At 46.0% G+C, this 14,746-nt stretch overlaps 1 long non-coding RNA gene across 1 annotated transcript in view; it reads right to left on the reverse strand.

The window, feature by feature from the left end:
* Nucleotides 1-10,022: 10,022 nt before the first annotated feature.
* Nucleotides 10,023-14,746, reverse strand: part of LOC123756455 (uncharacterized) — a 76,331-nt gene continuing 71,607 nt past the window's right edge. The window contains exon 3 of the long non-coding RNA XR_011229616.1: nucleotides 10,023-10,372. This is a non-coding gene — a long non-coding RNA (uncharacterized lncRNA). The remainder of the gene's footprint in view (nucleotides 10,373-14,746) is intronic.

Consider the following 14,746-nt stretch of genomic DNA (forward strand, 5'->3'; position numbering starts at 1 on the left):
ATTATATATATATATTATATATATATATATATATATATATTATATATATATATTATATATATATAGGTGATTAAATATGTATGTGTATGTATATATGTATACGTATATATATATATATATATATATATATATATATATATATATATATATATATATATATATATATATATATATATATAATTTTGTAACTAGCGTCAAACATTGTTATTTGCTTAGCTAAACGAACTAGAGGGTTCAGTTCCTGAACCGATTATGTGCCTCTGTAATCCTTTACACCACCGCCCACGGGATGGGTATGGTGTGCATAATAAAGAAAGAAATAGAAGAAATTGAAATTGCATAATACGGTTATTGACATTCAATAATAGTAAGATAAAGCAATGAGGACCAAATGGGAGACCAGTGATCAGATGAATATTACAGACTCAAGGGTAGCCTTCTCTTCTTGTATATAAATGAAAAAATAAATTCGTTTGTTTAATTCTAATGCTTGTAGGCGAGAACAGTTGTGAACGCCAGCTAGCGCACAAGTACATGAGCGCCCAAAATACTTTTACACAAAAGACATGTACAGACAGGCGTGTGGCTTCTGACTTCTTTTTTATTGATTAATATTAAATATTAGGCGCTTACCTATAATAGTTATCATTTTATACATGTATAACTCTCACATAATAAATATAAAAGGAGTTTATCCAAAAACTGACAGAAGTGTTGTGTTTTGTGCGTTGTATCGTGTTTGTAGGCATTCGGGTGTGTTGTGTTTACGCTGGCGGGCGGCGTCCTTACCAACTCCGAATTATGTCTATTACATCACTAAACTTCATTTAATAACTATATGCCTGTTAAATAGAAGATTTTAATTGTTAATAGCATTATATTGTCGTTTTAATATGGAACACGTACACATATGCGAAACGTCGAAAGCTGGTGTCCGAAGTGGTAAAAATATTAGTGTGCGATGGTGTCAATGTACGGAGTGTCTTGTATCCGTGGCACAGTTGGGTTCGTTTACGACTCTCAATCGGGAATTCCCGAATTGGCCTGAATTTATTTATTTATATTTATATATACAAGAAGGTACATTGGGTTTATGAGAGTACAACGCATTGATGTTTTTACCTTCTTGTAAAGCCACTAACACGCATAGCGTTTCGGACAGAGTATTATTCAATTTAAGTCTAACCACAACTTCAAGGACTTGGATAAGCTTCAATCAAGCTTAAATTCTATTCCTCGAATTTACCTGAGGGCCTCTAACACTAGTGGCCTCGACGAGGACAGGAAGCCGGCGGCTGCTTGTCGAAGGTCCTCCCATATGATCTTATCCAGTTGGATTTAAAAAAAATAACAGCGTTTTGGCATTTACGGCTACTGCGGGTAGGCGGTTACATGGGTTAATAACCCTGTGGTTGAAAAAGCATCTCCTGTTATCAGTCCTACATTGGGTCGTATTGAGTTTGAAACTGTTGCTCCTTGTTTGTGTTACATCAGACATTTTGAAGAAATTTTTCGTTTTAACATCCTCCAAATTGTTCAGTATTTTAACAGTTTCAACGAGTTGCTTGTCATTCGAATGACAGTCAAGACAGAGCTGTAAGTTGTGCAGTAACATAGTGTCACTCATCACCCTCCTTACAGCTACTGCTTGAGGGTGTACTTACCTACTTGTACTTGCCTCTCAACTGTCAATCAACTGGTGTACAGATTCCTGAGCCTATTGGGCTCTATCATTTCTATATTTGAAACTGTGTATGGAGTCAGCCTCCACCACATCACTGCCTAATGCATTCCATTTGCATCTACTCTTACACTGAATTTTTTTAACTGTCTCTGTGGCTCATTTGGGTATTCAGTTTCCACCTGTGTGCCCTTGTTCGCGTACCACCCGTGTTAAACAGTTTGTCTGTATCTACCCTGTCAATTGCCCTGATAATTTTATAGGTCATAATCATGTCTCCCCTCACTCTTCTGTCTTCCAGTGTCGTGAGGGTATATTCCAGTAGTCTTTCCTTGTAGCTTCTGCCTCTCAGCTCGGGGACTAGCCTGAGGACCTCTGAACCTTTGATGACCAGACCACACACTAGAAGGTGAAGGGACGACGACGTTTCAGTCCGTCCTGGACCATTCTCAAGTCGATTGAGAATGTCATACTTTATACTTTAGCCACGTTATTGTAACTCATCGCCTGCTCTGAACCTTTTCTAATTTCGTCTTGTGCTTGACTAGATATGGACTCCAGGCTGGAGCCGCATACTCCAGCAGTGGTCTGACATATGAGGTATACACTACAAGGTTCCGAATCATTTCTTACGCAAGTTTCTGAGGGCAGTTCTTATGTTGGCCAGCCTCGCATGTGCTGCTTAAGCTGTCTTGTTGACGTGGGCTTGACGAGACATGTCTGGCGTGATATCAACCTTCAGATCTTTCTCTCTTCCTGATCCATGAAGGATTTCATCTCCTGAATGGTACCTTGTGTTGGACCTCCTGCTACCTGCAAGGTGATCTCCATCACCTTGCATGGTATACAAGTTAGGGACACCGGCCTGTAGTTTAGTGCCTCCTGCCTGTCACCCTTTATATTAGGACGCCGTTAGTTGACTTCCAACTTTCTGGCAGGTCTCCTGTTTTCAGTGACTTGTTATACACCAGAGTGAGTGGCATGCAAAGTGTTTTTGCCTCTGTTTTAGCATCCATGGTGAGATTTCATCAGGTCCAACAGCTTTAGTCACGTCAAATTCTAGCAGATACCTCCTAACCTCATCTCTGGTAATTTCAATATCTTCCAAGGCTCCTTGGTTTATTGCTACCTCTCTTAGTTCAGGAAATTTTTCTTTCTCTATTATGAAGACCTCCTGGAATCTCTTGTCGCATTCTTCACACACCTCTTTGTTATTCTCTGTGTACCCATCCTCTCCCTTTTTAAATTTCATCGCTTGTTCTTTCACTGTTGCTCTCCTTCTGATGTGGTTGTATAGCAGTTTTGGTTGGGTCTTGGCTTTATTTGCTATATCGTTTCTTAAAGTCTCTAGCCTTCTCTTCTCACGCACCGAGGTACTCCTGTCTGGCCCTCTGGTATGTCTCTCTGCTCTCGTGTTCTGTCATTTCTGTAGTTCCTCCGTGGCCTTGTACTTACCTGCCTTACTTCCTTACATGCTTGACTAAACCACAGATTCTCCTTTTGCTTTTCATTATTTTATCTTTGAGCCGAGATAAACCTGTCTCCTGCTCCTGACACTTCTGGGTGATGTAGTTCATCATGCCTTGTACACCCGTCTCTCTCAGCCTTGTTTCCTATAGTATTCACATTAGAAAGGTTCTTATTTTATCATAGTTACCCTTCAATATGCCAGCCTCGTGCTTTATGAGCCTTTAATTGGGTAGGTTATTAGCATGTTGGTTAGGTTGGTTAGGTTAGTTAGGTTGGTTAGGTTGGTTAGGTTGGTTAGGTTGGTTAGGTTGGTTAGGTTAGTTAGGTTGGTTAGGTTGGTTAGGTTAGTTAGGTTGGTTAGGTTGGTGTAGGTGTTCACGGGTGGTGTGGTGCACATGTGGCGGTCGGGGTATGTTGGGTGTTGTGGTGAGAGTGTTAGAGTGGGTGTGTTGTGGGTGTGGAGGTGTTGCGTGGGTGAGGTGTGACCACGTGACTTATCAATATCGATGGAGTCCTCTAGAGACTCGTTATGTGGGGCCGGTTGGGATTATTGCTGTCGGTTGTTAGTGGCTGACAACTGGATGGTATATTTCAGCTGTACGTGTCTTGTTTGTGTGTGTGTGTGTGTGTGTGTGTGTGTGTGTGTGTGTGTGTGTGTGTGTGTGTGTGTGTGTGTGTGTGTGTGCGTGTGTTCTCTCACCTAGTTGTGCTTGCGGGGGTTGACCTTCGGCTCTTTGGTCCCGCCTCTCAATTGTCAATCAACTGGTGCATAGGTTCCTGGGCCTATTGGGCTCTATCATATCTACATTTGAAACTGTGTATAGAGTCTGCGTCCAACACATCATTACCTAATGGATTCCATTTGTTAACGACTCTGACACTGAATTTTTTTTCTAATATCACTGTGGCTCATTTGGTTACTAAGTTTCCACCTGTGTCCCCTTGTTCGCGTTCCACCCGTGCTAAACAGTTTCTCTTTGTCCACCCTGTCAATTTCTCCGAGAATTCTGTAGGTGGTGATCATGTCTCCCCTTACTCTCCCGTCTTCCAGGGACGCGAGGTATAGCTCCTGTAGCCTTTCCTTGTAACTCACACCTCTCAATTCTGGGACTAGTCTGGTGGCATACTCCTGAATCTTCTCTAACATTGTCTTGTTAGACAAGACAAAGAGTGTGTGTCTTCTGGAGACACTAAGACATGTTCAAGATACTAACGATTGACAAAGTGGATATAGAAGCAATGTTCAAATTAAGGAACAATAGAACTAAGAGGACATAATTGGAGACTGGAAACACAGATGAATCAGAGAGAAGTCAGAAAGAACTTGTTCAGTCTAAGAGTTATTAAATAAGTTATTATTTTATTATTTTATTTTATTATTTTTATTTTATTTTATTTATTTATATACAAGAAGGTACATTGGGTTAGAGAGAATACATAGCATAGTATTTACAATCTTGTAAAGCCACTAGTACGCGCAGCGTTGTGGGTAGAATTGGAAGGAACTAGAAAGGAACTAGAAAGAAAGAAAGGAACTAGAAAGGAAAAGTGGAAGGAACTAGACGAGGAAGATGTCGAAGCCAATTCAATACACAGTTTTAAATATAAATCAGAAAACGAGGGAAACGAGTCATTGAACTAATGACGGTCGAAAGGCGGAGCTTAAGAGCCGAGACTTGACCGTACAAGCACAACAAGGTGCCAACAAGGCGGGTACACACACACACAACCCTTATCAGCTCCACATATCTTGGGCTTATATATTAACAATGTAATCGTGGGTCCTGAGTGACGTAATGCTGACGTCACCCTGACGTTACTCTGACGTCACTGACGTAGTCTCAGCCAATCAGGCGTCTTGTGTTGCTTGAACGTACTTTTGTTTTGTTTGGTGGACACACAAACAAGAGCGTGAAAATGATACATTATACACGAATGATACAGCCCCCGTCAGTATACACGAATGATACAGCCCCCGTCAGTATACACGAATGATACAGCCCCCGTCAGTATACACGAATGATACAGCCCCCGTCAGTATACACGAATGATACAGCCCCGTCAGTATACACGAATGATACAGCCCCCGTCAGTATACACGAATGATACAGCCCCGTCAGTATACACGAATGATACAGCCCCCGTCAGTATACACGAATGATACAGCCCCCGTCAGTATATACGGCTATACACTGCAGCAAAAACGTCCTAAAGTATGCATACTGTGTATGTATATACTGGTGTATAGCGAGGCCAGAACCACACACACACACATGACATAGTCTCCCCTCCAAGGTAAACAAACACGGTCATCTGGGTCTGATTTGGCGTGAAAAAAGAAAACGGGAATCATGTATATAGGAACGACACCTCGTTTTCTGTTACGAATCCGTAGTACCGCTGGCTACGTCCTCGACTCTCAATCAGGGATCCCGGGTTTGATCCCCTGACGGGATAGGAAATGGTTTAGCACCTTTCCTTTTCCCTAATGCTTCTGCTCACCTAGCAGTAAATAAGTAAAATTAAATTTATTAATACATATATACATATATAATACTCTTTATATAATAAAAAAGTCATTCGGTCAACCCTTCGACTTCCCACACCTGAAGAGCAGACTCCGTGGAGTGTGTTGACCAGCGCCTTCACAAACCTGTACACATGTAGCAGCAGGTGTGTAACCCTTTATATAGTGTAAGGCAGGTGTATAAATGTCCAGGTACCTTAGTGTCCTGTACCCAGGTACATATATATAAATACAGGCGATTTAGTCACGTTAAGTGGGACCTTTGGGCTGACGTTGGTGGGCGGAAGTAGTGAGCTAACGTTAGCGTACTCTGGACACGTTACAACACGTTGGTCGTTATCAACGAGGCGAGCACAGTCGCCTCGTTATCTCTGGTATGCTGGGCAAGATGGGATTATCCCGTGTGTGGGGAATTACCTAGGTGTAGTTACAGGATGAGAGCTACACGCTCGTGGTGTCCCGTCTTCCCAGTACTCTTTGTCGGATAACGCTTTGTGTGTGTGTGTACTCACCTAATTGTGAGTGTGTGTTTGTGTGTGTGTGTGTGTGTGTGTGTGTGTGTGTGTGTGTGTGTGTGTGTACTCACCTAATTGTACTCACCTAATTGTGCTTGCGGGGGTTGAGCTCTGGCTCTTTGGTCCCGCCTCTCAACCGTCAATCAACTGGTGTGTGTGTGTGTGTGTGTGTTGTGTGTGTGTGTGTGTGTGTGTGTGTGTGTGTGTGTGTGTTGTGTGTGTGTGTGTGTACTCACCTGATTGTGCTTGCGGGAGTTGAGCATGGTCTCTTTGGTCCCGCCTCTCAACTGTCAATCAACTATTGTACAGGCTCCTGAACCTACTGGGCTCGCTTCCTCACAACTGATGTGTATATCGTGAGGTTGTTGTAATCGACTGTTGTGGGTCGCATCCTGTGGAATCAGAGTTACTGGCTTAGGGGGAAGGACTCTTCATGACCCTAATAGGCTTCCTGTCCCTGAGAATAGGGAAGAGGAGCTGTGGATCGCCTAGTCTCCATGATGCTAGACGGGTGGACACAGACTGAAACCGTCAGGGGGAACACAGAGATGCATGATCTTAGTTCACTCCGCCTGTGTTGATAAGATGCTGGAGACATGATCACGAGGGAGGAGATACTTCCTTCTCCCTCTACTTGACCTGTACGAGACACTAGCGCCATCTTGTGAGTCCCCCAGACACCTTCAAGAGCACAGATTGCGTGTGTTTCTAGTGCCTGTGAGTCGTTAGCACACTTTGTGAGCACTTGGAGTTAGAGAGCTGTTGCAGCCTGCATCTTGGGGATGCGTGCTTGTCAAACACGTAGATGTGAGAACAGGGAAATAGGAAGACAATGAAGAAAGAAGATAGAAGAGTAATGAAGGATATAGAAAAAAGGAGATAACTTAATCTGTTTAGCGATAACCAAATAGACAAAATGAAATGGAGTTTCCCACCTGTTATCTGTATGGTCTTGATAACATGGAGATGGTTATCAAGCCAGTGAGTGCCCTTCACGCTATCCTCACACCGCAGGACCTTACTCAAGGTGCAGGTTGTAGGTTGTCCATGCAGGCTGCGACATATATACGCACTTACCAGTTAATAACTAACTTCTTAACAGTGAATACTAAACACATCTCATTATTTTACTCTGCCTATTTACAATTTAAATCAAATTACCAATACGAGTAGAGTTACTGACTGGAAACCTCGATTAACCGCACGAGTGACACAAATTTACAACACATGTATATAGAAACCATAAGATACCATACACCACCTCACAATGGACACTCACAGGAGTCTGAGACAATGAGGAAACTTGTGACCTACACCGAGGCCACCAGGATCTGACTGCCTGTTGATCCCGTCTATCTCTGTCTCTCTCCACTTGCTCAGGAGTAGAGAACAGCTGTGGGAACCCAGGAGCTGAGCCACAACCCACATGAGGTAGCCTGAGGCTACGCTGGGACAAAAACAATAGTTAGATGGCTGTTCTTCGATGGCTGAAATGAGGCAAAGTGGCACAAGTTTTTCCCTCACGACCTGACCTCATGGGTCAAGGTCATGACCCATGAGGTCATGACCCATGAGGTATCTAACATCATGGTGACTGGTGCCAGCAATTCCTCTGATGCTAGACTCAACTTTGTATATTAATTAAATGAAATCATTTATGGTGTTAGATCATGTATGGTGTTATCATTGAAGTCATTTATGGTGTTAGATCATGTATGGTGTTATCACTGAAGTCATTTATGGTGTTAGTGGTGGGATGAGTGGCGGGTTGACACACTATAGTCTCGTGTCTGTTAATGTGATGTAACTTTAGGCTAACTCAGTCATACCATTTAGGACGGGACTGACTTTGTTAACTGTCACAGGCCTCGTTCATGGTGACGGCAGAGAGAGAGAGAGAGAGAGAGAGAGAGAGAGAGAGAGAGAGAGAGAGAGAGAGAGAGAGAGAGAGAGAGAGAGAGAGAGAGAGAGAGAGAGAGAGAGAGAGAGAGAGAGAGAGAGAGAGAGAGACAGAGAGAGAGAGACAGAGAAGAGAGAGAGAGAGAGAGAGAGAGCAGATCTTCCCCCCCATCCATTGATCCCCAGAGATGGGGGTAGAGAAGGGGGGAAAAGAGTAGCAGCACCACCCCAGGACCTTTCCCCCCCCCACCCTCAGCTCTTCACGGCAAGAAGGACACCAATAAAAATGTAAAAACATCCCCCCTCCCCCCTGAAATAAACCCGTACTCTCCCTAGAGTCGAACCCACGATGTCGTGGGACTGGGGGGTGTCGCTGCCTAAGACACAATGACTCTTCCCTCTCCACCACAGCCCCCAGTAGGGTCCTGACGCAGTCAAATACTGAGGCGCATTTTAAGTGCTTTCAGCTTAATGTTTTGGTCCTGAAATCACTGTCTCTCGCTCGGATGATATCACCAGTAAACTGCCTCTAAGAGCCGGGCTCAAGTGTTATTTCGGCTGCCTCGCCTGCAGGAGGCGTCCACCCGAGCACGAGGAATGGTGCCCAATCACTCGTAGACGGTCGGGGATTGAACGCCGACCTGCAAGAAGCGAGACCGTCGCTCTATCGTCCAGCTCAGGTGGTTGGTACAGGGGACGAAGGAGTGCTTCTACTGAGACAACTGAGCTGAGAGGAGAAACTGGATCTCACCACACTCAGAGAAGGATCAGAGAGGACATGATCACGACGTATAAGATTAGAGACATAAATGATCACAGAGAAGCCCGAACTTTTCAGATATAAATAAATGGAAATATTCAGAACATCAGATGGAGAAGCAACTTGGTCCACACACACACACACACACACACCCCACCCACACACACACACACACACACACACACACACAACACACACACACACACACACACACACTTTCCATTAAATAAATACATATATAACAACGCTTTAGAACGTGTTCAGACAGACAGACAGACAGACAGACAGACAGACAGACACGTACATACACACGTCAATATAATATAGGGAATGTTCTCCCTGCCAACACAATGCTCTGGCCTGACCTCTTAGCTGGTGAGGCAGACTCCCTCCTGCAGCCTACTTTGATGTCCCCGATTTACTTTGATAATTAGAAAGGTTAAACACACACACACAACACACACACACACACAGCACACACACACACACAGACACACACACACTTAGATAAGTTGCAGACATTGAACTTCTGCCCATTCAGTGCGTATGTTAAGATGCAATCCCCATAGCGTGTGATTGCATCTCATATGACGTGCATGAGGGTGAGGCTGGATACCTACAGATTCTCGGGGGGCAAGGTTTTAAAGTCTCAGTTGGGCAAGCAGTTAGATCCTTCCTTATTGTAACGTTCGTGGGCTGGTTGGTAGGATAATAGTTCCGTACTTATGAGACCCGAGTTTCGAATCTTCGACGATCCAAGCTCATTTGGATTGAGACAGTGTGAAGGAGATCTGAAAAACAAGATATAATGCGAAGGAGGAGGCAGTGAGAGAGAGAAAGATCTGGGTGAAGAGATAATATAGAACAATCACTAGTGGTGGCAGTAGTGGTAGTGGTGGTAGTTGTGTGGGTGATAGTAGTTGTGGTGGCAGTAGTGGTGGTGGTGGCAGTGTTTCAGCAGGTAGAGGAAAGTGGTGTCAGGATGATGCAACACCACCACCAACCACCACCACCACTACCTGTGTGACAGCTTCACCCCCGACACGCTACCACTATCCTCCCCCCCCCCTCATCCGTCCCCAACACCTTCCCCTCAGGCAACATTCTTCAACCCGTCCTCCCCCCCCGACCCCCCCTACCCTCCCTCTCACCTCTAACTGGCATCACCTTACTCATTACTCACCTCACATCCATTACACAATGACGCTCACTTGAATACCTTTTTATATATATATTTTGAAAGTGTATCAGTACATGACCCCGGGGTCAGGTTGGCGCGCCCTGCGTCAGGCGCCCCACGCCCTGGGGGCGCCCCCGTGGGCGTGGGCGGCGACGTCTCTGATGGTCACTTCACACCGCTTGCGCCGTCTCTGGAGGCGTCGTGTCCGTGCGGCCAGCCCGTCCTCCTGACACAGCGTCGTCGTATTTCGACGTATAGTCTACCTACGGCCAGAAACCGTCGTACTAGACAATAGTAGAGACTCCGGAAATTGACGCAATGTCCCGTTTTCTGTTCTTTCCTGTTGGATAAAGAGCACGTTAGCACGATTGTTTCTTGACGTTTGGAAACTTAGGAGGACGGGGTCCTTCTGTCATCCTTGCCAGTCTCTCGTCTGGGATAAGTCAGCCCAACTCATCAGCAACGATAACGTAGCTCATCTAAGGTGGAACTCATCAATGTGCAGCTCATCACGGCGCATATCAACAGAAGAGAGAGTGTGCAAGTGATGGGAAGTATGACAAGGTGATGAACCAGTATGCCTACAGCACCCCAGTGGCACTGTGAGCTACGATACACACTTGAGAATACGCTCTAGCACAGTGGCAAACATGACAACGGTGTAGGCAAGACAACACCAGTGATCACCACTCACAGTGGTCACCACTCACAGTGGTCACCACTCACAGTGACCACCACTCACAGTGATCACTACTCACAGTGGTCACCACTCACAGTGGTCACCACTCACAGTGATCACTACTCACAGTGGTCACCACTCACAGTGGTCACCACTCACAGTGATCACCGGTAAACATTAGCCCAAGTCGTCGTCCTCGCCGATCACAGGCAAGAGGGTAAGGATATGCCCTAAGAACCTCAAGAACATCTCTAACCTTTCTTGATCATTGTTGCTGACCTCGGGGTGAAGGGTCACAGAGCATATCCCACCGGAGTCTAGCTAGGGGGGGAGACAGATCGAAGGAGGGACGGTAGTAGCAGGTGAGACAGAGAGAGAGAGAGGACCACGTGGCCCAGGGAGACCACGTGGCCCAGGATGACAAAGCACATACATGATGCAACAGCAGAGTTGCATCACTTTTAAGGAAGAATGGCAGGATAGTGGCGGCGTCTGGAGGGGTGATGCCAGTCAGCATGACCACTAGTCCACCAACCTGTGAACCCACCCATCCTCCTCCTCCTCATCCTTCCTGTCATCCCCCATCCCCCATACGGCCTGGACGTCCTCAGACGCCGTCCACACCCCCCCTATCCCCAACCACCTTTTGTTTACCTATCAGTAATTACATGGTAGTGAGATCTGGCTCTTGTGTATCTTCATTCGAGATGGGAATATTTTACCATGTCAAATATCCCATGGCTTTTCCTTCATTTGAATGGGAAAAGTAGGAATTAGGCGCCATACTGTGATGAGAACACGCGGACCTCTCTCAGAGGTGAGAGCACGCGGACCTCTCTCAGAGGTGAGAGCACGCGGACCTCTCTCAGAGGTGAGAGCACGCGGACTCTCTCAGAGGTGAGAGCACGCAGACCTCTCTCAGAGGTGAGAGCACGCAGACCTCTCTCAGAGGTGAGAGAACGCGGACCTCTCTCAGAGGTGAGAGCACGCGGACCTCTCTCAGAGGTGAGAGCACGCGGACCTCTCTCAGAGGTGAGAGCACGCGGATCTCTCTCAGAGGTGAGAGCACGCGGACCTCTCTCAGAGGTGAGAGCACGCGGACCTCTCTCAGAGGTGAGAGCACCCGGACCTCTCTCAGAGGTGAGAGCACGCGGACCTCTCTCAGAGGTGAGAGCACGCGGATCTCTCTCAGAGGTGAGAGCCCGCGGATCTCTCTCAGAGGTGAGAGCACGCGGATTTCTCTCAGAGGTGAGAGCCCGCGGATTTCTCCTCAGAGGTGAGAGCCCGCGGACCTGTCTAAGAGGTGAGAGCCCGCGGATCTCTCTCAGAGGTGACAGCACGCGGACCTCTCTCAGAGGTGACAGCACGCAGACCTCTCAGAGATGAGCGCTGCTGAGAGCGCAGGATTGACAGAGTCGTGTCGCAGACAAGACGCCCACAATCAAGGTTTACTGGCAGAGAATCGGAAATTGTTGCAGTTACGGCTCCAAATGCCGTTTTCTTTTTGGCTGTGTCCGCAAATCTCTAACCCTGTCAATATATCACAGGCGTAAATGTATGTATGTCCTCTTGCTAATTACGTCGCTTTTCGTATGCGCACTAAGGCTAAAAATCGTTGTACTAGAAAAATGGAAGCGGCTCGCGAAAGTGACGTACTGTCCCGTTTTCTGTTTTGGGTCCTCTGGCTTAGGCCTGTTAGGTTAGGAAAGGACACTATAAATTAACCGTTTTATATGACTTTGGAAGCCTTAGGAGAATTCCCTGCTTTCCTAACCTGCCAGAGGACCCCAAAATTGCTACCTGGGGTCCATTTCAAGTGGAAAATTACTTTCCATATTTGTTTAAATTCCAATACGGCGATTTTTGGCCGTAGCGCATACGAGCGAAAAGCGACGTAATTTGTAAGAGGACGAGGTGGTTGGTGAGCATTGTAAGGAGCAGTTCCGTTACCTTCTATGGCTGAGTGTTCCATAGTTCGCTGTGGAGTGTACCAGCTCTCTCACACTGTGTATGTAACACAGATGAGGGTGTTGATATGTTGGTTAGTGCTGCATAGATGTATGGCCATGTCCGTGGTAGAATAAACAGCTTCTCTCTCAAAATAGGTGTTTCACAGGTGCTGTACAGGTGCTGCACAGGTGCTGTACAGGTGCTTCACAGGTGCTGCACAGGTGCTGCACAGGTGCTGTACAGGTGCTTCACAGGTGCTGCACAGGTGCTGTACAGGTGCTTCACAGGGTGCTGCACAGGTGCTGTACAGGTGCTTCACAGGTGCTGCACAGGTGCTGCACAGGTGCTGCACAGGTGCTTCACAGGTGCTGTACAGGTCCTGTACAGGTGCTTCACAGGGTGCTGAACAAGGATATAATGAACAGCTTCTAGTTCCCTGATGTCCCCCTAAAACCCGAAATCGTGGGTTTTAAGGAGCCTAAGTCGTTCCGGAGGACCAGTGATCCCTGGTCCAGCTTAGTGATCCCTGAGGCTGCCCAGATCTCAGGAAAGCCGTGAACAAGGTGTACGACTTAAGGAACCCATGACTCACAGGTTACGTCAGAGACTGTAAGCTCAGGGAAGAATGACTTAGCTTATAGTAGCTTTGAGGAACTAGCAGAGTAGTGACACCATCTTCATGGCAGACTCATGTCCGTATATAGTAGAGAGAGAGGCATTGATCCTGACATGCCGATACTAATTCAACATACAGCACTGGACCTGGATTCACGAAGCAGTTACGCAAGTACTTACGAACGTGTACGTCTTTCCTCAATCTTTGACGGCTTTGGTTACATTTATTAAACAGTTTACAAGCATGAAAACTTCCCAATCAACTGTTGTTATTGTTATAAACAGCCTCCTGGTGCTTCGGAGCTCATTAACTGTTTAATAATTGTAAACAAAGCCGCCAAAGATTGAGAAAAGATGTACAGGTTCGTAAGTGCTTGCGTAACTGTTTCGTGAATCTGGCTCCTGGTATTCATCTTATTAATAGTAACATGCAAACATTATTTTGGTGTTGTTTGTCAGGACATCTCTGGTGGTGATCTGGTAATGTGTAGTGACTGTATAATGCCTGATAGGGCCTTGCTCTTTGTGCAGTGTTAGGCGCCTTGAAAAAAGAGACGTTGTTGTCTTGCCTATATATTGATATCGTTGGGGCTGACAGTCCCCGAGTGGGGCATGTGGAGGCATAGATGACATTTGTCCGTTTCCAGGAGTTTGGTTTGGTGTCAGGAGGGAATATCATGACAGATTGACAGGTTGGACAGGTTGGTGGTTTTCTTGCTCGTACAGTATATTATCAATTAAATCTTCTGGTTAGTATCGGTAGGGGTCACTACAAGAGTGAGTTAATAATATACAAACACCACCAACGTGATCGACAAATACAGCCATACTAGAACGACGTTTCGGTCCATCCTGGACCATTCTCAAGTCGATTGTGTGACACAATCGACTTGAGAATGGTCCAGGACGGACCGAAACGTCGTCGTCCTTCACATTCTAGTGTGTGGTCTGGTCAGCCATACTAGAAGACTGGACATGGTCGAGGAATTATATATTAAACAAACCCAGCCAACTAGTACCAAATTACAGTCTAGCACCTTTGAGAACATGACGATACATACACTATACTGCTCGAGTCATCACGGAAATACGATTGATGAAGATTAAGCTACCCCAAGAGGTGGCACGGGCATGAATATCCCGTAAATGGAAACATAGGAGACTGGTAAGTTATGATGGGCCTGTAGGTTCGTAAGTGAGACGGGAGACATCTCCCGTCACGCAGGGTGCAGTCGCACCTCCACAGAACTCCAGTATCAGCTATTGATACTGGTAATGGCTCAAAAGGGCCACCATTTACGGGCTATTCATGCCCGTGCCACCTCTTGGGTCGTTTAATCTTCATTAATCAACTTACAGCCATTAGAACTCTGCTCTGGGTATTGTTAACAAGTGGTTAGCGAAACATCACTTGGAATGTTCGATACAGGGACGGCCTCGCTTCTTGCAGGTCAGCGTTCGATTCCCGAT

Source organism: Procambarus clarkii, chromosome 25 (genome assembly GCF_040958095.1).
Source record: "Procambarus clarkii isolate CNS0578487 chromosome 25, FALCON_Pclarkii_2.0, whole genome shotgun sequence".
Classification (NCBI taxonomy): domain Eukaryota; kingdom Metazoa; phylum Arthropoda; class Malacostraca; order Decapoda; family Cambaridae; genus Procambarus; species Procambarus clarkii.